General features: G+C 34.1%; 2 protein-coding genes across 7 annotated transcripts in view; both read right to left on the bottom strand.

The window, feature by feature from the left end:
- Positions 1-21,613, bottom strand: part of Fife (regulating synaptic membrane exocytosis protein fife) — a 135,560-nt gene that overhangs the window by 73,109 nt on the left and 40,838 nt on the right. The gene's annotated exons all lie outside the window — the stretch shown is intronic.
- Positions 10,677-21,613, bottom strand: part of LOC114249580 (ecto-NOX disulfide-thiol exchanger 1) — a 120,303-nt gene continuing 109,366 nt past the window's right edge. The window contains exon 11 of the transcript XR_016323785.1: positions 10,677-10,726. The gene's annotated coding sequence lies outside the window, so the exon portion shown is untranslated. The remainder of the gene's footprint in view (positions 10,727-21,613) is intronic.

Below are 21,613 nucleotides of genomic sequence, written 5' to 3'. Positions count from 1 at the left end.
TTAAAACAAAATAATCAAACAGTCCTTAAACCTTATAATATAATTCGAAGTTTTCAGTAGAAGTACACCAAAATAAATTTTGTGAACAAACATTAGGATAATGTTTATGAATATTCATTCTATGAAAAGTTTTTAATGCTCTCTTCCTTTATGTCCAAATTGTTTGTTTATAAAAATGAAATACTATAACAAATATAAGTTTTTGCATTGAAAATATTCGGGAAAAAGGCATGCGATAAGTTATTTATTTATTTGTTCGAGGACCAAGCAGAATTACTGAATCAATTTCAAAACTTTCATGTTTATAAGGTTAAATTTCAACACAAGAAGGCTATAAAAAAATCTTGTTTTTATCAATAAAACACGATTTGTGCGTATGACTAATTTCGTGAATATATTGTAATCCTATGTAAGGCGTCTTCCTTTATAATTGTATCAAAACTCGAGTCGACAACTAGTCTAATAGGTTTGTTCTATGGTGTAGCCATACTCTATAAAGCTATAGAAATGATTTATGAAACAGTTTTGAAAAGGGAGATTTCGCTATGAACTGACAAGAAAATAAGATTTCACCTGAATAAAGCAGGTACGCAGTACAATTTCCGGACATCAAGGACAGTCATCCGTATTCGAGAACATTATGATTGTGTTGAAGAACTACGCCCGAGATATATTATTATGGCCAGAATTTAGACCATAAAACACATTCGCTTCTCTTATAAATTTAGTAGTGTATTGCAACTTACATATATTTTGCACAGCGTTATAAAACTTGTCAGCATCGATTAATTCTTTTTTTATTTTTGGGGTAGCTTCTTGCATCCAAGGGAGTATAGTATCGGTGTTAGAATTCAATCACTAATAATTATTAGTGAAAATACGAACTAAGATGCGAAAATAAAACTAACAAATATTAAAAAAAAATCGTTTTCCATTGAATTTTTTCTCGGAATATTATCTGACTGCGAAATTTCATGATGAAGACTGGACCTCAGATCGAGAAGTCATAAAGCGAACTGACAGGAACGCCATGTAGGACGAGACCAAGGTTCTTTATCATAAAATTCAAATATTGTTTATTAAAACATGCGTTAGTCTCTCTTCAGCGTCATTACGTAATGTTAATATCAATTTCCATAATCGATATTCAATCACACAGTCACAGTACTGTTTTGTTATCCGAAGTCTTCAAGTACCCACATAGTCAAAGAATTTGCGAAATTGTATCAGCATTAAATTTCGGCAAGGTTGTCTTATGTAATTATGTTCAAGAACGGCCTTCGGACGAAAAAAGAAAAAAACCACATCGTGTAATATAAAATAAACGAAAATATTAACAATTTGCCTTATTACTAATTTTAAGCCATTGTACCCTCACATGGGTCGATATTGATGTCCTGAATTTGACGTTTAACACCTTTGAAGAGTATATGAAAACTGTTGTCAATGAAATGGAAATTATTGTTTCACATTTCAAAACATTCAGGTTTTACTGTGTAATCTATGTGATCCTTATGCCTTGATAATTACTCCAAAAACATTTTTTGTGAAGTTACCAAGTATCAAGAAATGTCAATTTATTTATTTAATAATCACAATTTCTGTGTACCTCTTGTATACATTTCATTAAGACGAAAACTATGAATAAGTATTTGATAAACATAGCTGAGCTTATATTTTAGAAAAATACCGATAAATCGCTTTGATATAAGTAAACACACACTTTTGGCATATTATAAAATCGTTTATTTTGTGTTTGCGTAAATGCCAATTCGCAGCAGACTCTCTTGAGTTTTCACTCCAAAACGGAGCGTATTTTTATCGAGCCTCATGAATATGGTACGAGACAGTCGTTTGAGTGGGGAACTGTGAAATCAAGGCAAATTCTCGCCTCATTTAAATAGACGTTCATTGTAACTGTAGCTTTTAGGACATTACTAAAAACCGGTATTATATAAACTTAGAACTTAATACCAGTATCTATAATTAATTATTATTTTTTTGCTTATAAAAGCAACAACTATAACTACTTACTACTTTCTAATAAATTCTGCAACCCTAAAAACTGTTTGTTTCATTTTTCATTAAGTGAAGGCTGTTTTTGTTATGAAAGCTCTCACTAAATATTACGAAGCAATTTGTAAAAGTAGTAAAAGTGGTAGGTCGTCTTGTGAACCCGCGCGGCTAGATACCACTACCCTGCCTGTTTCTGCCATTAAGCAAGAATGCGTTTCGGTTCGAAGGGTGGGGTAGCTGTTGTACTGTAAAACTGGGACTTTGACCTCATGTCTCAAGGCGAGTAGGCGGGGTTTCTTTGTTGTTGTCTATGGCATCCGGTAACCACTGAACTTCAGGTGAACCGGGAGCTCGCGCTCCCATTTAAGTAGTAAAAATTACCGTTCCAAGCTAATCAGTCATTAGTTTTATTAAATATCATAATAATTGTCCCACGTGATATAAACTCATTATTTTTGGTTTCTGTATCATTCCAGGCTCCAGGCGCTATTGTAATGATAACCGTATATTAAATTATCATTAGTATTTTAACGATATAGGAAATCAGTTACGTTTCAATATCATTCCATAAAGGAAGAATTTAATCGTAAATTCGAATGTTATTCGTTCATAATCGAGGAAAACGAAATCTGTTCGGAACGTTTTCACTTAAACATCAATTCCTAGAGCAATTTAATACTCATACGTATTGGGTAGTACCTGTGACCGATGTGTGTGTACCCCGAGACGCTCCAAGTCCCCGATATATCGAGCGCGCCGCTCCCAAACCCGCATCAAAATACAACACGCCCATTTTAAAAATATTTGTATACCCTTTCAGCGTTTAACGTAATACGCGCGAAATAAGTAAATAGCTCGTGTAATAAAACAAGCCCGTATTAAACTACAGTTCAAGTTTTGTCGAACATGCGATACAAAGGTTTTACATTGATGACTTTGTAGTATCCAAATAGGTAACTTTAAAAACGGTTACTTACTTAAAAACTTGATTATAATAGTAATTTAGTAACGATAGTAGGGCATTTTGTGAGTCCAAATTGTGTATAGTTCTGTTTCAAAGTAATAACGATAGTAGGGCATTTTGTGAGTCCAAATTGTGTATAGTTCTGTTTCAAAGTAATAACGATAGTAGGGCATTTTGTGAGTCCAAATTGTGTATAGTTCTGTTTCAAAGTAATAACGATAGTAGGGCATTTTGTGAGTCCAAATTGTGTATAGTTCTGTTTCAAAGTAATCATGCGTCTGTTTGCGGAAGATAGATTAGATAGTCGTTAGTCTAATACAAATCCAATGCGAATGCGACCTTTATATATAAATCGGCAGAGTTAGCAGGCGTCTACAGTGCTTCACTATCTCGTTCGATTTTGAAATTCGCATATTATTTTAGTCCAATATTTTCCAATGGGTTTTATTTCGGTCACGATATGCCATGAGATGTGCTTAGCACGATCACGCTTACGTCTTCCCTCCACCGACTAACAAGAATTAAAAAAAGATGTGTGGTGTCGTGGGACACCGGATAGGAACGAAGTTCCTTATTATAAAAATATTAATTTTAAGTTCTATTCCAGGTATAAAGAAAATAAAACTGGAGGTTTCGCAACAGCCCACAGTTATTCGGTAACGTGCGAACATATTGTGGTAGACTTCATTCACGGTTGTTTGCATAAGAGTTAGTGTATTGCGCAAACGAACGCTCTGAGATCGTGGTCAATTAATGATAAAAAATATGTTATTTTTTTGTACGTTATTACAAAGTTAAGTCGTACATTGTGTGCGTTACTAATTTGCACGTTATTACAAAGTTAAGTCATACACTGTGTGCCTTACTAATAAAAATCTTACGTTACGGACGTTTTTTCCCGGTTAGGCTATCCCTCCGAATCGTCCCATAAGAAACTGTTACTGGTGGTAGGACCTCTTGGGAGTCTGCACGGGTAGCTACCACCACCCCGCCTATTTCCACCGTGAAGCAGCAATGCGTTTCGGTTCGAAGGGTGGGGTAGCCGTTGTAACTACACTGAGACCTTAGAACTTATATCTCGAGGTGGTTGTCGCATTTACGTTGTAGATGTCTATGGGCTCCAGTAACCACGTAACACCAGGTGGGCTGTGAGCTCGTCCATCCATCTAAGCAATAAAAAAAAAACACTTAGTTCCAAAAAAAACACTAATTCTGTTAGCGTTTAAGAGTTGCGTTAATTGCGCAAATAAATGGCATGTTAATCTCAATACAATGCCGGAAAGTCAACAAGTTAATCAAGGTGGATCCGTCATGCAGTTAATCCGTACGACATTTGTAAAACGGACGCGAACGTCACGAGGCGCGGCGTGAGACGGGCGGCATTAACTGTGACAGATTCCAAGCCCGCCCTCCATCACATTCCACATAACTTCAACGCCGCCTATACGGTTATGGTGCTTATTCTAATATGGGTTGGTACGTTAACTGAGCCTCAATTATCTATTCTTCTGGTACATCCTCATACTGAGATCGAATATGAAATTATAGAAGTGATAAATAAAACCGGATAACCGTGAGTATAACTCGCGCCCTGAATGCTTCAGATGCAAGTTAAGACTTCTTACATTAGGCCTCGCACCCTCCCACACTAATGTATTTAAAGAAGTATTCGTGTCTAACCTATACCGACATCCTCATACGCACAACAAAAAAGTTGTATTGAAATAATTGATATTTGTAATATAGCAAGAATTGGCTATAGACAAACAAAATTCAATATAAGACTCGATTATGACGTCACACTACTTCAATTTACAGGTTTTGAGATCCAAAGACTCATTGTAATTAATTAAAACATTACGTTGAGTTTTAATTTTAATGCATTACATCTACACGGTATTTTAAAATTTTGTGGTTTGAATGTTTTGGTCAATTTTTTTTTTTTTTATTGCTTATATGTGTGGACGAGCTCACAGCCCACCTGGTGTTAAGTGGTTACTGGAGCCCATAGACATCTATAATGTAAATGCGCCACCCACTTTGAGATATAAGTTCTAAGGTCTCAGTATAGTTACAACAGCTACCCCACCCTTCAAACCGAAACGGATTACTGCCTCACGGCAGAAATAGGCGCGGTGGTGGTACCTACCCGTGCGGACTCACGAGAGGTCCTACCACCGGTTCATTTCAACGTTTGTGATTCAAATTTAAACATTTACAAGCAGAGTGCCGAAGTTACGTGTCATGTCTAATGAAAACTGTAACCCTCATCATAATATATTATTAAAAATACAGGGTTTTTGTTCTTACGACTCATAGCGGCTCATTTTGGCTATTCGGCTCAAAATTGTTCTGAGTGGAGTGGTGCTACTATTTTAATTCATTGAAAATAAAATATAGAAATTAATTTAAATTTTAAAATTTTTATGTGTAATCCCTGTTTATTTGCTTTTAATGATACGACTATGCCGACGTTCAAATCCCGCTCATATCAATTTTTGTACTGTACTGAACAAAACTTTACAAATTACTTCTAATGAAAGGATAATAAATATCTTGTGATTAAAATCAAAGTAATCTATACTGTATAAACAGATTATTTTTACAAATATGACAGAAGCCTGAACGAGATTTTTCTTGTTATTGACGAACTCACGGCATGCCTGTTGTTAAGTGGTTCTTGCTCGAGTAACCCCATTTCAGTTAGATCTTCACATTTTTATTTTACTGCTTTGATGGGTGAACGGTCTCACAGCCCATCTGGTGCTAAGTGCTAAGTGGTTACCAGAGCCGATAGACATTAACAACATAAATGCCATCACCCACATTAAGCCAAGAGCTCTAAGTCTCAGTTCTATAACGGATCTACATTTAAAATATAATTGGTATTCATTAGATCTGTCCAAGAGTCTCGTATTATTTTTACTTAAATTACTTATATGTATTTATGATATCTATTTCGCAAATGTATGGTTTAAACTTGTCCGAACTTGTCTCTATTTTTAAACCAGAACGCGTAACTATTCGCGGCAGAAATAAGCATGATACAGGTACACATGCCGGCTTACAAAATATCCCACCGCCACCAGATCATACATACTCCTGCTCCCTCCGCCTAAGCTCTATCTATTTTTTTATATTTTTTAAGCATATCATCACAATTTAACCCACGCGATTCATACCATCTATAAAAACTGTATTTGGATATTTAAAATCAAATTCATTTTAAAAACAATGATAAAAGTCGCCGCATAATTGCCTTTATCGCAAATAATGTCTATCGTACGGCTTATCTTTGAAATTACAGCGTAAGTCGTCGTGGCCTAAAGAATAAGACGTCCGGTGCATTCGTATCGAGCGATGCACCGGTGTTCGAATCCCGCAGGCGGGTACCAATTTTTCTAATGAAATACGTACTTAACAAATGTTCACGATTGACTTCCACGGTGAAGGAATAACATCGTGCAATAAAAATCAAACCCGCAAAATTATAATTTGCTTAATTACTGGTGGTAGGACCTCTTGTGAGTCCGCGCGGGTAGGTACCACCGCCCCGCCTATTTCTGCCGTGAAGCAGTAATGCGTTTCGGTTTGAAGGGTGGGGTAGCCGTTGTGACAATAATGAGACCTTAGAACTATATCTCAAGGTGTGTGGCGCATTTACGTTATAGATGTCTATGGGCTCCAGTAACCACTTAACACCAGGTGGGCTGTGCGCTCGTCGACACATCTCAGCAATAAAAAAAAAAACTTCAATGCTATCCGTATTTCAAGACGTTATTTCCGCCCAATATTAGGGTGACCGCTTCATTCGCTCAACGTAACCGCTCGTTACACATCACTAATTCATGATCTAAACAATATATCGGCTATAATAAATAATGTCATTTATACACGTCGAATAATAAAAATAATGAAAGATAAAAAAAATTCAAGTCAATCTCAACTGTCGTTAAATTGTCGTAGCTGCGGAGTTATCAAAGCTTAAACAGAATTAAGCTTTAATTCTTAGCCGATAAATTTTATTAGTATCAGATAAGCAAATGATTTGAAATCAAGAAAATCGACCTCCTCTCGCGCTGAGAATATTAATGTCTTGTTTAATTCTATCACCTTTTTATCAGAAATGAACTGTGGTGATAGTTGTCTTGGATTAGAAGGAATATTTGAGGAAAGCTTGAATCGCGCTAACAAACTTTTCAAGCCCTACTGGTTCGCTAATAAGCTTCTGGTTGAGCCCCTGCTAGTGGAGACCTGAAGACGCCTTCGAGATACCAGTTGTCCTTCTATAAAAAAATTTAGTCCGCTCAATGTAAGATCTTACTCCCTCTGTCGTTATCCCCAAAGATCAACGTAATAATATTTGTTTTTATAAAACAAAAAAAAATTATACGAAAATGGTTTAATACTGCAATTTTAAAATGATTAATGAAATAAATTTCATACTATAAGATAGTAAATAAGTATAGTCCTAATGAAATTTAAGTTCTCTTAAAAATATAGTGTACTGGGTAAATCATTGTATTACTCACTTAAATTATTATACACGTATATTAATCAGTATCTATAGTATTTTCCTCGAAACGTTGTAAACTATGTAAAATTTATCAAATTAACTTTTAAATTAAAAAAAAATTCCTTGAACGATTTCAAAAATATAAACTCGGGGGAGAAGCCATTAATATGTAAGCATTTCTAATAATTGCTAACGATACTTGGAAGAGAGCAAAATAATTAATTGTGCGGAGGCTGTGGCCCGGAGACGGGTCTCATTTATTATTCAAATGCTGATACTCGCCTCGCTGTTATGAGACGGCACGTGATGCCTTAGAGGTCAAAATCGACCATGTCTCATCAAGATTGTTTACCGATATATTTATTAAATAATTTATCAAAGGTTCATTAGGCACTTTTAACTTCAAAATTTTCCCAGCATTTTATAATGCCCGGGCTATTTATGACAAATGCAAGTCAATTTATGTACTCGTTTATTTTTGAACAGCCTTGTAATTACGATCATATAGTTTTTAAAATTCTCATATTTTTAATGAACAAATCTATTTAGATACAATTAAGTCAGAGTGGTAATTTCGTTCTGTAATATTTAAAACCAAAACTATTTTCGAGCAATTTTTTGGTTTTTATTAAAATTTAAAGACGCGTTCTTTTTTTTCTAGCTAATGTCCGAAACAGATGTATCGATTCTAACGAGATTTGCGTCGCAAGTGGATTCCTCTAAGAATAGTATGTACTATTCTAAAACGGAAATTATTTAGGATCCCTGCGTGGTATAGAAAAAACTTTTGAAAGTGCTTAGTTTAGAAGTGAAACGCGGAAAAAGCGGGTGGAATTAAGTTAAGTGGTGAATGCCAACTCACTTCAACCTTTTGCTACTCTTTTATCGAACCTGAATTTTTTTAACGATTATTCTTCCTAATTGAAAAGCTTATATGCTTCGCGCTTGAAATAAGCATCGGTAGCACCTGTTAATACAAGCTAAGTCACAATGAACAATTTGTAAAAAAAAAAAACTTATCACTAACCATTTTAACTTGACATCTGCTAAAACTTAACATCTGTCAATGATCAAAATCATATTTAAATCGGTCTACTCAATGACATAACCAGCAAAAAAGTCTACAATTTTATTATAAAATTATGATATGTAACGAAGAGCACCGTCGATTATAAATTCGTGAATGTATTTGATTGTCGCCTACAAACTTGTAACTGTTAGTTAATTCACATCAATATTGGTCTACATCAACACATCTGATATAGAACAGGATACTTGTACACATATTGTATATAAAATCATATGTAGGTAGCTGTATCTCTAAATTTACCTTTCCTGCCTCACTGTCGAAATAATAACACACACCAGGCGTCTCAAGGGCTTTTGACCGCTGGGATTTTCTTGAATTATTCGATAGGATGGAATCCGAAATAATCAGAGAAATCCTTTGTGATAAAAAGAAACAGTTGGCAAATTGAAATCGTATTTTCACATATATATATACTGTCTGTATTCCTAGCTAAAAGCAGAAAACTTTTATGACGATAATCTGCCGAAATTATTTATTAAATCAAGAGGCAGAGACTGAGATTAACATCCAACTTCTTGGATTTCATAGGTACCTTTCTGGGCTTTTTGAACAGAAGTTTCTAAATGTGGCTTGTGGTAGGAGTTGAATTTGGAGACGGCTTTTCGTCAGTGAAACGATTCAACGCGACCGGAGAGGTAGAACGATCTTATACACGATTTGAGCTCAAGCGTGATTTAAAAACACCGGGTTTTGCTCACGGGTACCACCTGACCAAGCCACGACGACATGACTGAAGTCTTTTGCTTTGACCTCCAGTTTCACCCTTGATTTCTTTGTGTTTGTACGAAATTGTGTTGAAACGAAAACAACCACCAAGTTGAAAATCAATAAACTACAAGATTGCTGGCTGTTATAGAGATACCCCTATTTATGTGGAAAATGGAAACTGTCCCTCAGACAAGTCATGGGCACTTGTCGTCCAACCCTCAGACACAGCCCACTGAGTTTCTCGCCGGATCTTCTCAGTGGGTCGCGTTTCCGATCCGGTGGTAGATTCTGCGAAGCACGGCTCTTGCTAGGGTTCGTGTTAGCAACGTCATCAGGTTTGAGCCCCGTGAGCTCACCTACTAGTTAAGGCGACGCTGATATAGCCTCTCAAGGCTATCAGCTTAGGTAGGAAAAAAAAAATGTCGTCCAACTGTCAATCATCTAAAGTAGGGTTAAAAAATACGAATGTTATTGAAATGGACTTCATTATAATTAACTCAAACTAATACTTAGCTGAGACATTTTCTTTTAGAAAAACTTAAAAGAAAATTAACAAGTTTATTTGTTAAAATTATAAGTAGGCACGTTAGTTCACGTGTTTAATAAATACTAGCGACCCGCCCTCGCTTCGCTTCGGAAACATTAAAACACACATGAAACCAAAAAAAATAAATAAAAAATTTTTAAAAAAGTAGCATATGTTCATCAGGGACAATGTCGGCTTCTAATGGAAAAATAATTTTTCAAATCGGTCCAGTAGTTTCGGAGCCTATTCGAAACAAACAAACAAACAAATCTTTCCTCTTTATAATATTAGTATAGAAAATATATAAATGTATTTTCTTCGGATTTCACGAGTCGTAGACATAATTAAAACGACTCTTACAGTTTAATCTCGCGTAATTTTATAATCTTTATTGTCATTTTATTATCTATACATATAAATAAAATTGGAATGTCTGTTTGCAATATTGGAATAGCTTCTTTTTACTACATGCAAATGAATATATATACGGTACATATACCAAAATAACATTTTTTACAATTTTTGTCTGTCTGTCTGTTTGTTCCGGCTAATCTTTGGAACGGCTGGACCGATTTTGACGAGACTTTCACTGACAGGTAGCTGATGATATAAGGAGTAACTTAGCCTACTTTTTTTAGACTAGCTTCGTCCCTCGGCGTCACATCGCGGGACTCAACTATCAATAATAAAATTTAATGTTTCCGAAGCGAAGCGAGGGCGGGTCGCTAGTATTACATATATCCGATCTTTCGAGTATTTAATAGTTTTGGTGGTCACGGGCCACTAAAACATTTTTTTCTTTTTTTATTGCCCTTGTAGGCAGACGAGCGCACGGCCTACCTGATGGTGAGTGGTTACCGTCGCCCATGGACTTCAGCAATGCCAGGGGCAGAGCCAAGCCGCTGCCTACCGCTTAATACTCTCCACAAGCCTCGTTTGAAGAAAGACATGTCATAGCGCTCGGCTGTGCTAGAGTTCAAACCTTGAGGCCGGTAACATTGTTTCTGTGTAAATAATCAGATGAAACATAAACAGGGTAGCCGCTGAAAAAATTTCATGGCTGTTAGAATACTAAATGTATGTATGTGTATTGTATATATCGGTAGGCAGCGGCTTGGCTCTGCCCCTGGCATTGCTGAAGTCCATGGGCGACGGTAACCACTCACCATCAGGTGGGCCGTATGCTCGTCTGCCTACAAGGGCAATAAAAAAAAAAAGCCGGTTACTCCAAAAGGATATGGCATTCTATATGACATTGTTATCATTTATCGTTTAACAAGTATTGGAAAATACATTTTTTTGTTCTTTGCCTAAAGCGATCTACGTTAGGTAAATTTTTAAATCGATAACCCACTATTTTCGGCAATTATAGGTACAATCACAAAAAATGCTCATAATTTCAATTTTTAAGCAATTTATTACACGACTTCTATAATATTCTATGCCCTGTAATAATTACCGTTCCCTACGACTTTACAATAGGAATTCCATTCAATAGATAACTGCGCCTTCAGGTTAATTGCTGTAAGGGCTATTAGTAATAAAAGCGCCCCTAATCGAGCTAATAAAGCGTCAGTGCACACACGATGTCCTATTACAGGGAGGAGAGACCGTAAAAATGTCAAATCATTAAACAAAATTAGTTTTCTCTTTGTACTTCAAACAATACAACTGTATTTGCGTTAAGGTCATAGACTAGAAGATCTTAGATTGTATTAGTCTATCTATTATATATTCTAGCTATTATTCAAAACAATCAAAACATACAGGTAAGAGAGGTGTAACTTGTTTTAATTTTAAAAACGTATCTAGGTTCGTAAAAGAGTTTTGAAACAATTTCATGATTCCTGTATCTTTTATTAGTATTTTTATTTTTTTTATTGCTTAGATGAGTGACGAGCTCACAGCCCACCTGGTGTTAAGTGGTTACTGGAGCCCATAGACATCTACAACGTAAATGCGCCACCCACCTTGAGATATAAGTTCTAAGGTCTCAATTATAGTTACAACGGCTGCCCCACCCTTCAAACCGAAACGCATTACTGCTTCACGGCAGAAATAGGCAGGGTGGTGGTACCTACCCGTGCGGACTCACAAGAGGTCCTACCACCAGTAATTACGCAAATTATAATTTTGCGGGTTTCATTTTTATTACACGATGTTATTCCTTCACCGTGGAAATCAATCGTGAACATTTGTTGAGTACGTATTTCATTAGAAAAATTGGTACCCACCTGCGGGATTCGAACACCGGTGCATCGCTCAACACGAATGCACCGGACGTCTCATCCGTTAGGCCACGACGACTTCATATTTACATAATAATTATAGATATTAACATTGTAATAGGATTATTTAGTCTAAGTCACCATTTTTATTTACCTGTTTTGTCTGTGTGTTTTAGCATGACAATAATAGCTTCTGATTTCATTTTGGGTTATGGGCGTCAAGGATATAACCTGAAAGTTATTTTTTTCTACCAAATTGCGACCTAAACTGTTTCGTTCCCATTCTAAGTTTGATCATTAAACTACCCTTATTAAATATTACCTAATAGGTGTGCGGTGTCTAAATCATAATAAGATCTACTAGTAAATGTTCCAGCAAACTTTCCCGACTACAGCAGCTGCTGATCGAGTCTATTAATACATCAAACTATTGATTTTCTTCTCGAAACACGTGGCTAATATTCCCGTGCAGCCGCGCATAAATATAGAAATGGCTCTTTAAAATCTGTGTATTGTCTGCGTTTAGATCTATAGTATTAACCTGGACTTTCATTTGTGGATAAAACTATAAGCTTATTGCCTATTTTTACTTGAAACCGACATAAAGTTAAAACTATTGCCATAAAAAAAAGGTTTTTGCCCATCTGGTGATCTGTCAACTTTACCTTGAGACATCAAATTCTGGTATACCTTATGCCAAATTATTATGAATGCCAAATGAAAAAAAAAAAACGATCACAACACTTTTAATCTAGCACTAAGCCGTTTATTGTAATTAATATTGTAAAGTTTAATCTATGTAAATAGTGAACTGATTCAGTTACCTAAATTAGCTTAATTAATTGAATTGTCAAGATTAGTTTTCGATAAGCAGCGAAACTGTTTTAATGTTAAACTAAAATGTACATACAGATAGCTTATGTTCGAGCTTGTCATGTATTCATCCACATATCGCACATACCGTGCTATAAAGTCACTTATGAAATTTTTGTTAACACTGAACTGAGTATGACAAAATACATTTTTATTACTTTTATTAGTGACTCGCTGACCCAGCAAACTTCGTAGTGCCTCAACCGATAAATAAAAGACCTAAACTTTATTTAATTCCGAGAATTTTCATATTTATCTGACTTTTAAACCTTCTCTGGACTTCCACAAATAATTCAAGACCAAAATAGCCAAATCGGTCCAGCCATTCTCGAGTTTTAGCGAAACTAACGAACAGCAATTCATTTTTATATATATACTTATAGATTAGTGATACATTTTTTAATAGTTTTTATTAGTAAGACGAGAGAGATGTTTGCTTTTACTGATGAAGTTTGTAGTATAATAATAATAATAATAATAATAATTTATTTATTAACCTTGAAACATTTGTACATAACAGTTTGCTAAAAACTCTCCACACTAGGCACTGCCTGTCTCGTGGAGAGTTTTTTTACAGGAGTATCTTAAAACTAGTAAGAACGGTGCTGAATATTCAAGTAAATCAAAATAGTTAAGCGAAATATTATACATATATATTATACATATACATATACACACACACACTAAAATTATTATAAATATTAACATTTTATTTCTATAGCCTAGCAGAACTTTATAAGATTTATATAATAAGACGTTGAATTTTCCAACGTTTCTCCTGAAAAGTTGCATAATTTGCATAAGTGACTTTATCGCACCGTATGTGCGATATGTTTGTCGGTTCGAATCTACCTATCAGAATCAATCTCCATTAAGCTAGTCATTGTTGTGTCCGAATAATCACATTAAAGGCTGAATTAACGCGGTCGACGATGTCCATTTATTGATCAAATAGAAAACGTAGAAACGAGGGCATACTAGTGCAACGTGGGTTAAATAAATGAACTACCGATCAAGATAGCAGTGGATAATGAATTGAAATTGTGTCACATTATCTACTATTCTTGTAAGTTATTTTATTTAACTATAAGCTGTAAGTACACTTTGCGATCGGAGTGATAATGTATTTGGCATTCATTATTAGTTTCAAATATTCATAAATGTATTAATTAAGCGATATAATATTACATATATGGAATAATATCATGTTAGGTAGTGTCATAGTTGTAAAATATCATTTGCGTTTATTGGATGCGTTGCGAAATCGTCCGTAACCATGAAAACTGTAGTGTTTTTGGAACATCGGAAACATTATTACAATAATAATAACAATCGCGAGATTTAACCGTAAATTTTTAATTTTAACTATCTGACCCGGCAGACTTCGTAGTGCCTCAATCGATAAATAAAAGACCTTAACTTAAAACAAACAAAAGGAATTCGTACGATGGGGCACGCATTAAAGGAAAAACAAAATTGTTATTTTTATTTAATTCCGAGCATTTTCATATTTATCTATCTTTTAAACCTTCTCTGGACTTCCACAAATAATTCAAGACCAAAATTAGTCAAATCGGTCCAGCCGTTCTCGAGTTTTAACGAGACTAACGAACAGCAATTCATTTTTATATATATAGAAGATTATGGGTATCTTAGATTAGAAGCGGGGCGGAATTCTAGGCTTCTTTGCTTTTATGTTAATGACAAAATAGATTTTAAATTGTGCAAAATGAAAGACTAAAAAGCCTTTTCGGGAAACATTGTTCAGAGTTATAAAATTTCGAGAGTAAGACAGGTAGCTCTCTATTTGACGTTCTAGAAATAAGCATAGCAGTTTATCTAAAATCTGAACGTTAAAAACTAAAACACATTCACATCGTTAATGTTATAATATATTTGGTCAGTACACATTCAATAGGTATTTAAAATTTGATGTTACGGGTATTCCATATTTTCTTAGTGAACACAAAACATAAATTTTATTTTTATTAATAAATCCGTATTAATTAATAACTAAACCGTAAATTGATTAAGTAGTCCGTGGACACGACAACTATAAAGTATTCGATACAACGTAAAGAAAAAAAAAGTGAAAAAAAAGTGAAAATAAGCAGTAAAAGTACTTTTACACGAGTAGTAGATATAATCACAGATAATCAAAGATATTATTCATTGTTATTCGTAATTTTCAGACAGATCAAATAAATAAAGCTCTAATAATTTAATTGTCCTTCTACCTTAATGTAACCAGTGACGTTTTAAAATAAAGGTTTTTAGTTTATAAATAAACAAAAGCGCGTGATCCTGAATACGGGATGGGCATCAATTAAGGAGCCTTCTCGACACAGTCATGTATGGATTACACCTCCGTCCATAACCCGACCCTGCCTTATTACACACGGCCACGCGTAATTGAGTCATTATTTATACAAGGCGAACGTACTCTTCGAAAAGTACTACCTACATAATGTAGTATAATTATTTCGTCGGTATCGATCTTTTTTACTTTCGATATTATTTAAAACGTTCTAGATTTAAATGAGTTTTCAAACAAACAAGTGGTTCGTTGGAAAAAATGTTAAAAATGAAAACTGATATTATACTTTAAAAATAGGTCAACCCTGACCGGGGAAAACGAATCGGGGATAGCGCGTTCAGCGGGATAAGGTAAAAATCAAGAGGATAACAATTGAGCCTTACAATGTTATTTAATGTAAGTATATGATATATTGTTTCCTAACTATAACTAATAATCCGAATATATTTTGCAAACTATTTTTAGTGGTTGCATATTCACATAAGACGTGACCAGGCAAACTGTATAAAGTATTAGAAATGTCAAAAATAATCAAAAGAAAATAGTAAACACGAAATTAATCCGTAAACGAATAAAAGTTCTAATTATGTCTGAGATTCGCGGGCAATGAAGACAATATTATACATTGTACAGGATAATACTCCTGAAATTTGTAATATCTGTAGATACAATTAAGCTACATATAGGTACATAAGTCCTAAAATGCTCTCATCTACGTATTTTGTATTTCGTTACATAGAAATAGTCTTTAACATACTCGTTATAATCAGAACCGTTATAATCACACAATTAAAACAATGTATTTACTTATTTACAAGTTACGTTTTAATTAGGGACTCGTTGATACTATTACTTGATTAAAAACTTTACTTACAACATCAAAATTAAACTTCTACATTCAGATTATTAATCACAATCATCAGGGAAACAGTTCTTAATTTAATCAATCGAAATTGGTTTTTATTTATTTGGTGCACTGCACTAAAATTCGCATGTCAAGTAATGACAAAGCATACACGCTGCTTTTAATTTATGTAATAACTCATTTTCACTATGCTTGGCGAATAAATGATTTCTTTCTTTCTTTCTTTACTCCTCCATGCGAAAGCGATTTCGTGTTTGATTAATTCAATCGTTTTTTAGTAACTCATTGAAACCTTATTGATCTTCTCATTTTATTGGGGTGTAATTGAAGACGGGCTCGCTTTTTTACTGGCGTAAATGGGCAGACGAGCTCACGACCCGCCTGGAGTTAAGCGAAGGCCACCGCGCCCATCAAAACGCCAGAGTTAAGTCTCAATTATACTGTAATTACTGTTTATCATCGAATCGGAAACCATGATCGGATGATAAATAGGCAAGGCGCTGGTACAATTGCGTCAAAAACAATCACAAATTATCAGGTTAAAAAATTTAATGTTTTGATTTTACTGTTTTTACTATTATTACTATTTAACTTCCTTTCGATATCTTTCTTTTATTCATTCCTAGCGACCCGCCCTCGCTTCGCTTCGGAAACTGTAATTTATTATTCATTTCTCCACTATTTAATGGATGTTATTATACATATAATACCTTCCTCTTCAATCACTCTATCTATTTAAAAAAAAACCATCAAAATCCGTTGCGTAGTTTTAAAGATTTAAGCATACATAGGGACAGACAGATATAGGGACAGAGAAAGCGACTTTATTTTATACTATATAGTGATTCGTAAACATATTTTATAAGGTGGTAATTGTTTATTGACCTGGCACCTGCTTGAGGTTCGAACCACGGCGTACTGACATGATTCGCATCTAGATAATTATAGTTCACAATCGGTTAGCACTGTTAGTGTGTATAGTTTAAAAAAATTAATACTTAGATTTATTGATTGAGTGTGCTTTATAGTACATCAAAATAATTAAAGACAAAACAAATGCAAGACATTAATAACAAAAAAAAATACAATACGTGAGGTGAGTCCCAACTCTGCGTTTGTAAAATTATAACAGTTAATATAATGATAAATAGATGTATAAAAAACAATTCATACTTTATGATTACTTTCTGATACTTTAATGATAAAACCGTCTGAGCATTTGTGCAGCTGGCTGAATCAAAATAGACGTATTTAGGGATAAATAAAGCTCATTTAGGATAAAAAACGTACTCACAAAATAGGGATTTTAAACGTTACTAATTTCTTGTAGAAACCAATAAAATCGTGTCAAATTGGCGCAAGCGTCTCGAGTTGAATTTCAAGGAAGTTAATCGTGGTCAATTCCAAGGGAATAAAATTTAAATCAGCAACAAGCACGTAGTAAAGAGAGTTGTAAAATTTTAACAACCCGAAGGCGCACACCCGGATATTTTGCGAGGATCTACCCTCTTTATTGCCGGATATTCCCATAGCAGTACGATGCCACCACTAAGCAGGCACATTCTGTAATATTACCGACCATATTATTCAACATAAAGCCAATATTATTCGAACTACTTGTTGAATCCACTAATGTCAACCTTATGATGCAATATTTGTTGTAGATTACATTGTACCATTATCGTATATATTAATTAGCAAACAGCTGTTGTTGAATTATTATTTATCAAACAATTTGAGAACGGTAATAACTTTCTCTTTTGATTTGACAATAAGCAAAAGAGTTTCAATGCGTGTGTGTATTAAATACATGGTAGTGTGTATAATGTTTTTTTTTTATTGATTTAATGTATTTTTAATGCATAATGAAAAAAATATCATTCTGCACTCCTTCTTTATATCTATATATATAAAAATGAAACCCGTTTTCCGTTGTCACGACATAACATGAAAACGGCTTGACCGATTTGGCTTATTTATTTTTTTGTAGTTTTCTAATACTCTGTACAAGGTTCTTACGGAAACAAATATTAAGAAAATCTCTCAGAAATATTGAAAAATATACATTTAATTTTGCATATTTATTTGTGAACTATTCCACGCGGACGAAGTCGTGGGCAAAAGCTAGTACTCTATAAATATGGGAAATTTCATACTCCTCCGGCCGCGCAATTTTCGTAAAAAGCGGTACAAAGTTTTCGCTTCACGTATTAATATATAGATGTAACTTTACCATCAAAATCACATTAAGACGTAATCGGTGGTTTACTCCGGTGAATAAACTGAACACAACATGCTATGTCTATCATCAAAAAGAATTATTAACAATCACGTTCAGAAGTTTTAATTATATACCTACAATAGTAAGACCGAGAAATGCACTAAGGATACATTTAGAGGTCTAAGCTGTTAAGTCAAAACAATTTTAAGATAGAATTTTTAAGTAATTGATAAACTGTAATTCCGTATTATTTTAGTTAAACTCAACCATTTAAGGATTCAAATAATTATAGTGTTGATATTTATTAAAAAACATACAAAGGATTTTCCTTTAAAAATCCTTTGCCATAACTAAGGATGTCGAATACACTACATAAACTAGAAAGCAATACAACTATTGATAGACAGCTTTTGCCGTAATTGTTAATCGTATGCGTTATATTTTGTCGTGAATAGTAAAACCATGATATTAATTACATGTAGTTCATGCGAGTCTATCAGATATTTCGGCTTTGTATCACGGAACTAGTGACAGCAGCCAAACATAGCTACGTTAACATCATGTCAGAAACATTAATTAAAGTCGGTACAAACCTCCAAACTCGAACAATAACAGACTGTAATGTGAATACCAGGGAGAAGCACGCCAACGTTTTGTTTTTTCTTTTGTATAGGTTTTTTCATGTTTCACGCCTTTTTTTCATAGCTTAGGTGGGTGGACGAGCTCACGGCCCACCTGATGTTAAGTTGTTATCGGAGCCCATAGAAATCTACAACATAAATGCCGCCACCTACCTTGAGATATGAGTTATGATAATTATTATATAATTTACTTAATCTGCTTCACGGCAGAAATAGGAGGGGGCAGCCGTTGTACTGTTGCCTATTTCTGCCGTGAAGCAGAAATAGGCAAGGTGGTGGTAGTTACGCAAATTATAATTTTGCGGATTTCATTTTTATTAAACGATTCCTTCACCGTGGAAATCAATCGTGAACATTTGTTAGGTACGTATTTCATTAGAAAAATTGGTACTTGCTTGCTGGATTCGCACACCGGTGCATCGCAAGATACGAATGCACCGTCTTAGCCTTAAGGCCACGACGACTTAAACGTATCTGTATCAGTTCTGTATCAATTGTGACATATTTACTATACTTTCATATTTAATATTGATGCAAGCTTATGCTGATTAAATACCCATTTAAAGTTTGTTGAATAATTATACTCTCTATGGCTTCAACAATACAATAATTCATACAAAAGGCCAGGGAGTGGGTTTCATTCATTACTGTGCACAAACATTTCCAATTTTTTAAGTGAAACTTCTTTAGGCGCATAAGGGTAAAATTTTTACAGAACGTCACGCAGGTATGCAACGGAAGTGACGTCAGACTACTATTGAAATTAAGTACTTGTCAAATGTCAGTAGTAGTAGTTGTTGTATTTTTCCAACTGGAAAGGCAGATGTATCATACCATACAGCCTAATATTTTATAATTTTTTTGTGAAAAATGTTAATAGGAATTGAAATGAAATGAAAAGAATTTGGAACATTAATCAAATAGCATGAAATTAAATGAGTCAATTCAATTGGAAAAATATTAGTCATTTACAATTTAGAAATCTAAACATAATGTGACTGTCAACACTGAGGTTTGAGATTGACATTTGACAGGCTTTTGACGGGAACATATCTTCCTTTTTCCCTTCCTCTAAGTTTCGGAAATCTAAAGTTTTAGATTTGTATAAATATAAGCAAGACTTATAAATTAGTTCGCCAAAAAAGTTTCACTTCTGACGTGTGTACTTTTTTACGCACGCACTTTTTTTTAAATATAGGTAAACTAAAAATGGCCGATAGCCTATGAGTGACTTTAAAAAAATATCCGTTGTGTTTATATTATGTATGTTGAAAATTATCATTTCAAAAATACTCAACCAACTTTTAAGCTATCGTAAACGTTTAATATTGTTAAAGCTAACGCTACACAAAGTCAATGTCTCAATTACAAAGAAAACTTCAAGATGTCTTACTAATAGGTATTAAAGTTTTGCTTATTTTCCTTTCAAATTAATTTTCATACAATAAGAGTCTCCGAATAATAACAGATAAAACAGATAACCAATGAATACAAAATAAATTAAAACACGAAGAGAGGCCGGATCGAAACAGCTTCTTAAATATCGTACCATAATGAACTTAGAGTGGATCAACGATATCTGTGTATTTTTCGTTGGAGCAACCAAACAAATTTGTTTATAGGAATAATAGAAATTAATTTAAACGATCGTAGAGCTTACTCGTAGTAATTTAACAAACAATGATAAGGATTAGAACGTTTATAAACAGCTTCTATTATAAACATTGTATTGTTTGGAGTGAGGTTTACAATATTTCATCAAAACAACATCAGAATGAACTGAAGTGGAATAAGACGATAATTCTCGTAGACATCTAATTTAACAGGTTCTATTTATGGAATGAGCGTTGCTATTACTCCAAAACATTCGCCAACCGTTATTGTATACATTATAAATGATTTCTGAGAACGAGACTGAAAATCGTAAGAAATTAATTAATTCCTGAAACTTTGACAAAGCTTAAATATATATACAATTTAATTATATTTAGCGTATAAAGCACTTTTAAATAGCAAAGACAAAATCAAAATAGCCATATAAACAAATTGTAGATGTATGTATGTGTGTACTTTTATGTGCCCAAGCTATTTCCGTCAAAAAATAATTATTTTCTTGTACATAGTTATTTGTTTTACGAATTTTAATCTAAAATGTCCGTAAACGAATTCATGGAAATTAAAATTCGTTTTTGTATACAAATCAAAGTAGGCACGTGACACAAATCTATGTTCCTACTCCAGTTTACTTCTTTATCGAACGAATTCGGTAAATTTGTTAAAAATCTCGCACCGGCGTAATGAGGGCCAAACGTGATTTATCAGAATCAGCCGTTGGAGTTTCTTAATGGAGACGAATGTCTGCGTATCTTTCATTTTGTACATCTAAAGTATACTAACACGTATAGACGAAATGACAAAACGTCGCCATTAAAATTATGACGATAAATTCGTTTGTCAACGTCTGTTATTATCCAAAAAAATGATATAAAGTGGCCTCATTTAGTTCCGCTCAGAACAGCCTTCATACATAATATACGGAGCCAGTTAACATACTCAGTATGTAGGTACATATTTAGGGCTGCCAGTAGATGTTTCTGTAATTTATTTTACGATATTGAGTAATTGAACACATATAACGTTTTTTTATT

The sequence above is a fragment of the Bombyx mandarina genome, chromosome 11 (genome assembly GCF_030267445.1).
Source record: "Bombyx mandarina strain Sakado chromosome 11, ASM3026744v2".
NCBI lineage: Eukaryota > Metazoa > Arthropoda > Insecta > Lepidoptera > Bombycidae > Bombyx > Bombyx mandarina.
The sequence above is the reverse complement of the archived record's forward strand: the minus strand, read 5'-3'. Positions and strand labels throughout refer to the sequence as shown.